Raw genomic sequence first — 10,892 nt, 5'->3', positions numbered from 1 at the left:
CTGAATTTCAGGGAAACCATCATTAATGTCTCCAGAGAGAGTATCTTCATTCATTCATTCATTCAAGACCATTTATTGAACTCATATGCTCAGTCCTTTTTGGAAACAAAAGCCAACACATTCCCTGTCTCATGGAGTTTACCATCTAGTGGGGGAGACTAATATTACTTGGATAACACACAGATCAATGTATTAGAACACTTTTGGCCACATGCTAGATTGAAGTATTTCAGGCAGCCCCTCTCTTGCTACCATATAGAAGTGCTGCATAAACACAAGTAAAACATTTGAAAATACACAGCTGAGCTCAAAAGAAAAAAAGGAAAATCCTCAGATTCCAAAGATAGTGCAAGAACTCAAAGTCAGAATGAGGAGTGAGAGCTGAGCCTATGATTCATGGGGTTTTGACTAGATAAAGGCCCTAAGTCCTGGAGCCTAGAGTTCTAAGGCCCTTTCAAAGATAGGAGGTAGCCCTAGGCTGTTTGATGCAGGAGGGCAGGAATTTATCCCTCTGAACTTATCCTTTTAAGGCTTAGAGATTTAAAGAGAGAACTAGTCAGGCAAAAAGAAGCCTGGGAAAACTCTACCAATCAGGCGGGCAGGAGGAGCAACAAAATTTTCTCACTGTCCTGAGCTTGGGTGGGAGAAAAGTTCCTGTGAAAGATGGAAGGTCCAGGCCTGCCCCACATGGAGGGGAGAGTTAGATGGCTCCCACTGCATCCCCTCCTTGGTGTGCCACTGGTCCCAGGACTCCTGTGCCAAAAAGTTAACATAAAAGTTAGTCCAGGGACTTCCCTGATGGTGCAGTGTTTAAGAATCCACCTGCCAATGCAGGGGACACAGGTTTGATCCCTGGTCCAGGAAGATCCCACATGCCACAGGGCAACTAAGCCCGCACCACAACTACTGAGCCTGCGCTCTAGAGCCTGCGAGCCACAACTACTGAGCCCGTGCGCCACAACTGCTGAAGCCTGCGTGCCTAGAGCCCGAGCTCTGAAATGAGAAGCCACCACAATGAGAAGCCTACTGCAATGAAGAGTAACCCCTACTCTCCACAACTAGAGAAAGCTCGTGTGTAGCAACAAAGACCCAACGCAGCCAGAAATAAATAAATAAATTTTTTAAAAAAATGTTAGTCTGGAACTTAGGACCCAGACAGAAGCAAAACCTAAAGTACTCTGTAAGGACATTTTGGGGCATTGTGGGTCAGACGTCCCACAACAAAACAACTCCCACTGAATATGAGTTCCCAATCAAAAATTACAAACCACAGAGGGAGACAAACTACCATAAGAAATAATCAGTAAATACAAAAACATTTTTAAAATAAACAAAAAATACAGAAGAATTCACCCCCTAAGAAATGGAAAGAAAAAATCTGAAAAATCAAAAAAATCTGAAAACCTAAAGTAAACATTTTAAGGGATTATAAAGAATTTTTTTAAAAAAGAAATATAATAAAGAATAGGATACGATGTCCCAGTGCCTTGGGACAAAATTTGGTCATGAAATATCTCCCAAATGTTGGTTGAATTCCTGACCAAGAGGAGGATCTGAGAAATGGAATATTTCCTGCCATATCAGTAAACAAAGGATGTCATGGTCATCAGCGATTGCAGCCCTCCAGCAAGCCGGTGAGCCTTGAGGAAACTCAGGAAGGAAAGAATACCTGCTATCTAGCAGCCATCAGACTGTGGCCACTCCCAACAATGAGACCTGAGGAAACTCAAGATGTGAAAACCCTGAGGAAACTATGGATGTGAAAACATAGGATACTGGCCCCAGATAGCTGAGGTGCATATCAAAGGAATGATTTCAGTGAGCCCAGATTCTTGGATCTTCCCATACATAGAAAGATGCTAAATTCCTTAACTTGGGATATCTGGTTTTCTTTAATTAACAATAACCTTTTGATGTTCCCAACTACCTGCCCTTTGTTGCAAAACTCCTCCTTGGAGCAGTTCTCTCAGGGTTACTTGAGATGCTGTCTCCTGGGCTTGAAGTCCTAAAAATTCCTGCTGAATAAAACATAACTCTCAAAAAAGAAAAAAAAAAAAGAATAAGAGACTATGAAAAAAATTAATGAAACACAGCCAAATAGTTTTAGAAATGAAAATTATATTGGGTTGGCCAATAAGTTCATTCAGGTTTTCCTGTAACATCTTGTGGAAAAACCTGAATGAACCTTTTGGCCGACCCAATTTTTAACAAATTATTTATTAAAATTGATAGATTGAAGAGCAGAATAAGACACAGCTAAAGAGACATTTAGCAAGTGGGATGATTCCTCTGAAAAAAATCACTCTGCCATTAGCATAGTGAGAAAAAGAAGAGAGGAAAAATATGGAAGCAATATGGCTAAGAGACACAGAGGGGAAAAAAATGACAAGATCTAGCACACCTTAGCTAGCATACCCAGGAGAATAGAGGGAGAATGGGAGAGGAGCAATATTTGAAAAGATAATGGCTGGGAATTGATCAAAGTTGAAGAAAAACCTAAATCTTCAGATCGAATAAGCACCCCAACCCAATTTCTGAGAATAAATAACAAAAATTCACACCTTAGGCACACAGTGCAAAATGTGGAGAACAGCAAAGCTAAGCAGATAATATTAGAAAGTGTCATAGTTCTATGAGGGAGAGAGTCACAGTCCTAGAATAGCATGTAAGCAGGAAGCGGGGGAAGGAACGGGGTGCTTATCTTCCCTAGATGTCAGGAAAAGTGTGATTATTAATTTTATGTGTCAACTTGGCTAGGTTATAGTACCCAGTTGTTTGGTCAAATACCACTTAGATGTTTTGGTGAAGGTATTTTTTAGATGTAATTAACATTTACAATCAGTGAATTTTAAGTAGGTAACACTTCATACTGTGGGTGGGCCTCATCCAATTAGCTGAAGGCTTTACGAGCAAAGGCTGAAGTTTCAGAAGAAGAAGGAAGTCTGCTTCAAGACTGCAACATAGAAACCGTCCTTGTCTGGGTTTCTAACTTGCTTCCCTGTGGATTTTGGACTCAAGACTGCAGCATGAACTTTTACTGGAATTTCCAGTTGGCCGACCTGCCCTACAAATTTCAGACTTGCCAGCCTCCACAACCATATGAGCCAATTCCTTAAAATCTCTCTCTATATCTACAGAGAGAGAGATGACAGAGATATTCTGTTTCTCTGGGGAACCCTGACTCATACAGAGGCCTTCCTCAGGCAGCTGGGGGTTTGAGTGAGGTCTTAAGGCTGAGGAGGCTGCCTAATTCCGTTAATTACGCAGAAGAGAGGGAGAAGAAGAGCTTGAAGAGAGAAGGGATGGCTCAGGCCCAGGCCATGGGTCTGGGGACAGATAAGAGACATGAAGCAGGACCAGATCACACCAAGCCTTGAAAATATTTGGGGCTTTTCCCTAGGAGCAGCCAGAAGTCTGGTTGTGGTTATAAATGAAGGATGTCCATAGTTACAGAGCAGACGTGATAAGCCTGGGGTCATAATCAGGTGTCCATGCCCCAGAGTCCATGTCTTTCCACAGCACCACCTTCCTCCTGCAGAAACCAGTTGGGGAGGTCTGCTGTTATCCATCTGTCCAGCATATATTCTGCCCTGCTTTAGAAAGCAGCACCCAGATTTTCTTTTTAGGGGGGATCTCTCTCCTTTTGGCAGTCTTGGTTGTCACTCCAGCTCCCTCCCCCAGGACTTTGAGCTCGGAGTGGAGTGGCAGAAAGATGGACACAGGGCTGGAGCTCTCTGCCCGCAGCAGGGGGCCCCAGCACTGCCCCGCGGGACCTGCCATGGAGAGTGCTGTACCATCCCTAGTTTGATAGGTTTGTCATTTTCCTCCATTTCATGCTAAAATACATGCCTAACTATTAATCCCCTGGAGTGATCCCGTGTTCACTTCAGTTTGAGAACCACTGAGCAAGAGGAAGGCAGGTCCTTAGGCAGAAGCCCAGGGCCTTCCAAATACCCATCCACACTGAGTTGGCCACGATCTCACTTGTCACAGGGTTTCCTCTACTTTCTTTAAAGTGAAGCTTCTTTAGCCCGAAGAGTTTGTGAATACATTTGCTGCTGTGAAGCCTAAATGAGACGGTGGGGGGCTGAGTCTCAGAGCCAACTTCAGGGCCCTGTGTGCATAATGCCTCTGCCCTGGACTCCACGCAGTGACAATGACCTGCGTCCCAGACCCTCAGGGCACGCTGACCTTGACCTTGACACTTACACAGCACCAACCTGACTCCTCTATAACCTAGGATTGGCGCCGGATTCCTGAGAGAATATCTCTTAGAAAAGGAGGACAGGAGCTCCTGGGGTGCAAGCAGAGATCCGGATTTCAATGTCTTCAGTCTCTAGTATTGTGCCTGACACTAAAGGGCTCATCTACAACGCAAGGGCGTAGGGGACAGAGGAAGGACAGAGAGAGGAGCTTCCTCACCTTCTACTTCTGAGAAGATTGAAAACACCGGGATCCTTTGTACAAGGCTGTCATGCAGAACGTGCCAGAATTATTTAAATATTGAAATGCTTCCATGCTGGTTGCTAAATAGTCACAGCCCTGAGCCCCCCAAACACCCTCAATGCTCTGGCCACCCCTGTCCTTCCACAGAGGCCCTCTCCCACCTCCAGGACCCTGCCCCAGTACTTCAAATTGAAGTCAGTTGTGTTTGATCAATGCCTTTGCATGCCAATTGCTGTGTGCAGTGTCACCCCACTCATGAGATTTCCATACACAAGACACCAGCTGCTTCCTGGCTGAGGGGTTTGGCATGGAAATTGGCAAAAGAACCACTTAGCTAAGACCACAGGGTAGACCCATATGATAATAGCCACAGTGAAATCTGGTGTCACGTGGCATTACTGCTCAGGTTCTCATGTGCAAGGAATGGCTGCCACAGGGCTTAGGAGGGTGCCGTGCTGTCTGAACTTTAATGGAAAAACCCTTGACCTGGGTCCTGCTCTGGTTCTGAATATCCTAGCGGTGCGAACTTGAGCAGTTTATCTAACCTCTCTGAGCTCCTACAAAATATCCCTTGCACAAGGTTGCCAGGGAGATGAACATATTGAAAATTTAGGAGCTCAGTCCCCCGCCTCAAGGTCCTGTGCTAAATCCAGACCTGTAAATATAGCAATGGAGGACCTGCCCCCGCCTGCTGGCTTCTGCTGTTCCCAGAAGTACTCCCAGTCCCTGGTGATGGTTACCAGGACACCAGCTGTAACCAGGTGCTCCCTTGGCCAAGAAGAGACTCCCCCACACCCCTCCTCTGAGGCCCTGCGGATAATAAGCAGGAAGTGGCTGAAGGGGATGGTGGCCCACATGCCTTTTCTTTGCCCTGCCTGTTTCCTGGTGATCAGGGCTCACTGCTGGGGGGCAAGGGGAGGTCGTCACCTCCCACTATGACTCATCACTATGTAGCCAGTCTACTCTTCCTCCAGCCCCATCCCACCCCAACACTCACACACACTACACAGTCAGGCACAGTCAGGAACACATACACTTACACACATTCAGATATATGCTCAAATATTCATATACACTCACACATACACACATGCACACACCTACACTCACCTGCAGTGGACCCACACTCACACACACACTCATACATATTTATGAACACTTGCACATGCTCACTCTCACCCACCCACACACACCTTCAGACACACACATACATGCTCACGCCCATTCTCGTACACATATTCACAAGAACCTGTAAAAAGTGCAGTGTATGAAATAGTTTTAGGTTTTTCACACATTAAAAAAAATTTGATAGTTAGGAACTTGTTTTAATATTTAATAGAGAAAAATGACAACCCTATCAAACTAGGGATTTCACAGCAAAGATTGTTTAGGACAAAGCTAAAAGAAGGTTGGACAAGATTTAAGTAAAAGGGAGTGAGTTGGTTTAAAGGGAAATGCTGAGTAAATCCTGGCAAAATTTGTGTGAATGATCCCCAAAAGCCCTCAGAAACATGGTGCTGATGGGAGTAGAGGGTGAGGGCTCTGAATGGAACGTGTGGGGAGAGGAGGCATGCCAGCCCTGAAGGGAGACTCAGGGAAGGAGAGAGAAATTTATCAATTTTTTCTTTTATGGCTATTGCTTTCTGTGTCCTATCTAAAACTTTGCCTGTTCCAAGCTTGTGAAGATAGTCTCCTATGTTTTCTTCCAGAAGCTTTAGAGTTTTAGCTTTTTATGTTTAGGTTTGTGATACATTTTGAACTAGTTTTCATGTGTGGTACGAGATAGGAGTCAAGGTTCATTTTTTTATAAGTAACTTGTTATTCCAGCACAATTTGTTGATATAACTTTCCTTTACCCATTGAATTGCCTTGATATCTTTTTCTTTTTTAAAAATTAATTAATTTATTTATTTTTGGCTGCATTGGGTCTTCTTTGCTGCTCGCAGACTTTCTCTAGTTGTGGTGAGCGGGGGCTACTCTTTGTTGTGGTGTGAGGGCTTCTCATTGTGGTGGCTTCTCTTGTTATGGAGCACGGGCCCTAGCTGAGTGGGCTTCGGTAGCTGTGGCATGCGGGCTCAGTAGTTGTGGCACATGGGCTTAGTTGCTCCACGGCATGTGGAATCTTCCCGGACCAGGGCTCGAACCCGTGTGCCCTGCATTGGCAGGCAGATTCTTAACCACTGTGCCACCAGGGAAGTTCTGATGTTTTTTTCAAAATCAATTGTATTTTGGTGGATCTGTTTCTGGACTCTCCTGTTCCATTGGTGTATTTGTTTATCGTTTGCCAATACCACACTGTCTTGATTATTATAGTTTTATCATAAGTCTTCAAATCAGGTAGTGATTTGTTTTACAAAATTTCCCTTCTTTTTCAAGATTATTTTGTTTATTATAGGTCCTTTGCATTCCGATATAAACTTTAGAATCACCTTGTCCTGATGGAATTTTGATTAGGATTGCATTGAATCTATTGCATTGGATTTGAGAACACTGACCTCTTTATATTATTGATTCTTTTAATCCATGAACATGGTATATCACTCTACTTATTTAGTTCTTTAATTTCTCTCAGCAATGTGTTGTTGTTTCTAGTGTACAGGTCTTACACATCTTCATTTAAATTATTCCTAGGTATTTTATGTTTGTATCTGTCTGTCTGTCTCTCTCTATATACATATATATCTATTTTTTTAGATTATGTGCATTTTAAAACTGACCTAAATGTCATTGTGTTATGGATCTCATTCTGTTTCTTAGTTGTTACTCTCCATCCAATATTTTGAGATCCATCTGTGTTTGTGTACATTTAGTTCACTATTTGCAGCTACTGCATTATACTTCTTTTTTTTTTTTTTTTTTTTTTTGTGGTATGCGGGCCTCCCTCTGCTGTGGCCTCTCCCGTTGCGGAGCACAGGCTCCGGACGCGCAGGCCCAGCGGCCATGGCTCACAGGCCCAGCCGCTCCGCGGCATGTGGGATCTTCCCAGACCGGGGCGCAAACCCGGTTCCCCTGCATCGGCAGGCGGACGCGCAACCACTGCGCCACCAGGGAAGCCCTATACTTCTTTTTTAAAAGTATTTATTTATTTATTTACTTACTTACTTATTTTTGGCTGCACTGGGTCTTTGTTGCTGCATGCGGGCTTTCTCTAGTCAGAGGCTACTCTTCGTTGTGGTGCGTGGGCTTCTCATTGTGGTGGCTTCTCTTGCTGTGGAGCACGGGCTCTAGGTGTGGGGGCTTCCGTAGTTGTGGCACGCGGGCTCAGTAGTTGTGGTGCACGGGCTTAGTTGCTCTGTGGAATGTGGGATCTTCCTGGACCAGGGCTCGAACCCGTGTCCCCTGCATTGGCAGGCAGATTCTTAACCACTATGCCACCAGGGAAGTCCCTGCATTATATTTCTGATCGATATTCTGTGTCTGACCCTTCAGCTTCCTCCTTCCTGCTATGTGCTCCCTTGCTCTACAAATTTCAATTGGATTGGCCACCAGGGGGGCACTATCAAGAGATAAGAGGGCCGGAAGAGAGAGGTCAGGTATTTGCTCCCTGGCTCCTTTCTTGCTAGTCCAGTTTGTCAGTAGCTGCATTTCTCCACGTAAGCCACAGCTTTTGTCAGGTGGCCCTCCCTTAGGACTCCAGCTCTGGTTGATTCAGGTTGTTCTCGCCACTTGCCCCTCTTGCTAGAGATTGGGGCTTTACCATTCCTTATCGGTTTCCCTGAATCATGCCTATACCTTGACTGAAGACTATCTTTAGTCACCTTTTTTGAGCCTGCATCTGGTTCCTGCCGGGACCCAACTGATACAGTAATCTATGGTGTACATCAACCACACTTTACCCATTTATTTCACTGAGACAGACCTTCCCACGCCCCTGGTTCTTCAGCATCCTTAAACATTGCTATGTTGAACAACTTCATGCAGTTTTATACAAACTTATGCAGCAGTTTCAGAATTTACATAGGATACTTGCGCAGGAGCAGGTCCTAGGTAGGTCTACACCTCGTTTAACTAGACACTGAGTGGTTATGCTTCAGAATAGCAGCATCAGCTGATCTGCTCACCCAAATTTCATGGGAGTTCCTGGCCACCCATGTTGATACCAATGTTGGGTGTCACTCAGCTTTCTAATTTTGCCAGTTTATTAGGTGTAAAGTGAGATCTCATTGTTGTTTTAACTTGCATTTGTCTGATTACTCATGAGTTTCAGCATCTCTTCAAGTGCTTTTTAGCTTTTGGATTTTCTCTTTTGCAAATTCCCCATGTGTACTCTATCATTTTCCTCAGGGATTTAAAATTTAAAGCACCATGTAGGCAGCAGTGGGCAAGCTTGGCCTTTGGGAAGTCTGTTTGCAGTGTTTACACTTGGCAAATATCTCCCCTGCCTTTCTTCTACCCCTTACTCCCAATGGATCCCCATTTGCTGCCTAAACCTCTCCCCCGCCCCTCAGCATTGACCTTACCAGTACAGGTGCAGCCACTAGCTGAAAAGTCACTGAATCTCAGACACTCAGCCTTTTTCATCTATAAAATGGAAATTGGCATAATTACCATGAGTAGCTCATTTATTCATTTAAATGAGCCGGACACTAGGCAGCCCTCCTGGTTACAGATACATGTCCTTGGGAAACTCATGGATAAGTATATTCCAGTGAAGCTAATACTACAAAGGCAGATCTGGGCTAGATGTGGTAGGTACAGAGAGGTCATTGTGAGATACAGTATGTGAAGTCATTTTGAATAATAAACAGAACTGCTAGCATTTAAGCACTTGGAGTGTGCCAGGCACGATAGCAACTGCTTTACGTACATCGTTTTATCTAATCCTAACAACAACCCTTTAGTGGTGGTTCTGAAAGTGCAGTGTGCTGGCCCCTGGGGGTCCCAAGACCCTTTCAAGGGATCCTGAAAGGTTTAGAGTATTTTCATTATAATACTAAGATATTATTTGTTTTTTTACTGTGTTGACATTTTCGTTGATGGCACAAAAGCTACGGTGGGCAAGACTGCTGATGCCTTAGCACGAATCAAGGCAGTGGCACCAAACTGTACTAACGGTCATTGTTTTCCTCACCACCACATAGCTGCAGCAAAAAGATTCCAGTTTCACTGAAGAATGTCCTTGATGAAGCGGTAAACATTATCCATCTTATTAAATCTCCCCCAAGTACATGTTTTACTCTTCTGTGTGACAATGGGAAGTACACAGAAAGCACTTCTGCTGCCTTTCAACGACTGTCTCAGGGACTAGTACTCATATGACTGCTTGAGCTGTGAGCTAGATTAGCCACCCTTTTCCTGGAACATCATTTTTATTCTAAAGAATGCTTGACAGACAAACCATTGTTCTTCATATTTGGATGTCTGGCAGACGTTTCGTTGCAAATAGACAAAATGAGCCCTCTACTTCAAGGAAAACAACAGTGTGATAGAATTTTGGAAAACTTGTATCTGCCACTATGATCTTGACAGCTTCTCATGCTTAAAGACTTTTCTGATGAAATCGGCAGTGATATTAGGCATGTGATTTTTCTAGGTTGATAATGAGATGTGTCAACTTTTGGAAGATTTGCATATTCTATAAAAAATAGTCTCCAAATGACTAATGCACAAAGTTATGAAATCATGCATAGGAAAAAGATCCACTTAAAGTATAAGATAGACCCATGGATTTTAATATGACAGACTATGAAAAGATTATCGAGTAGCTCGGATTTCATGCTGTAGGAGACCTTTAAGAAACTATCACTTGTTGATTTTTGGTATAGTGTCGAAGAAGACTATCCACAATAATTTGAAAGGGCCACTAAAATATCAGTACTTCTCCCTTTTCCAGCTACTTTTTGCATGAGGTTAGACTGTCTTCGTGTATTTCAACCAAAAGCACATATTGCAGCATAATGAAGGTAGAACAAATATGAGAATCCAGCTTGCAAAAATATAAAAGAACATTATTTTTTTCTCAGTAAATCTTTTGTTTTGGAAAGTACAAATAACTTTGAAAAATTTAAAATAACCATGTTAACATGTAATGGGTTGGATGTTTAAAATTTTTATTTTATTATTTTTTATTGAGGTTTAGGTGAGTTACAATATTAGTTTCAGGTGTACAACAAAGCTATTGTTATTTTTAAATTAATAAATAAAGATGTTTTAATTTCTCAGTTTTAATGTTTAATATGGTAAATCTATGAGTAAATAAATATATAGGTATAAATAATATGGTAAATATGTGGATATCTAAATATATAGCTATAACCTACACACATACAAGTTCTATGGTTGGGCTTCCCTGGTGGCGCAGTGGTTGAGAATCTGCCTGTCAATGCAGGGGACACGGGTTCGAGCCCTGGTCTGGGAAGATCCCACATGCCGCGGAGCAGCTAGGCCCGTGAGCCACAATTACTGAGCTTGCGCGTCTGGAGCCTGTGCTCTGCAAGAAGAGAGGC

The sequence above is a fragment of the Physeter macrocephalus genome, chromosome 11, assembly GCF_002837175.3.
Source record: "Physeter macrocephalus isolate SW-GA chromosome 11, ASM283717v5, whole genome shotgun sequence".
Lineage (NCBI taxonomy): Eukaryota > Metazoa > Chordata > Mammalia > Artiodactyla > Physeteridae > Physeter > Physeter macrocephalus.
This window is presented reverse-complemented; position numbering follows the sequence as displayed.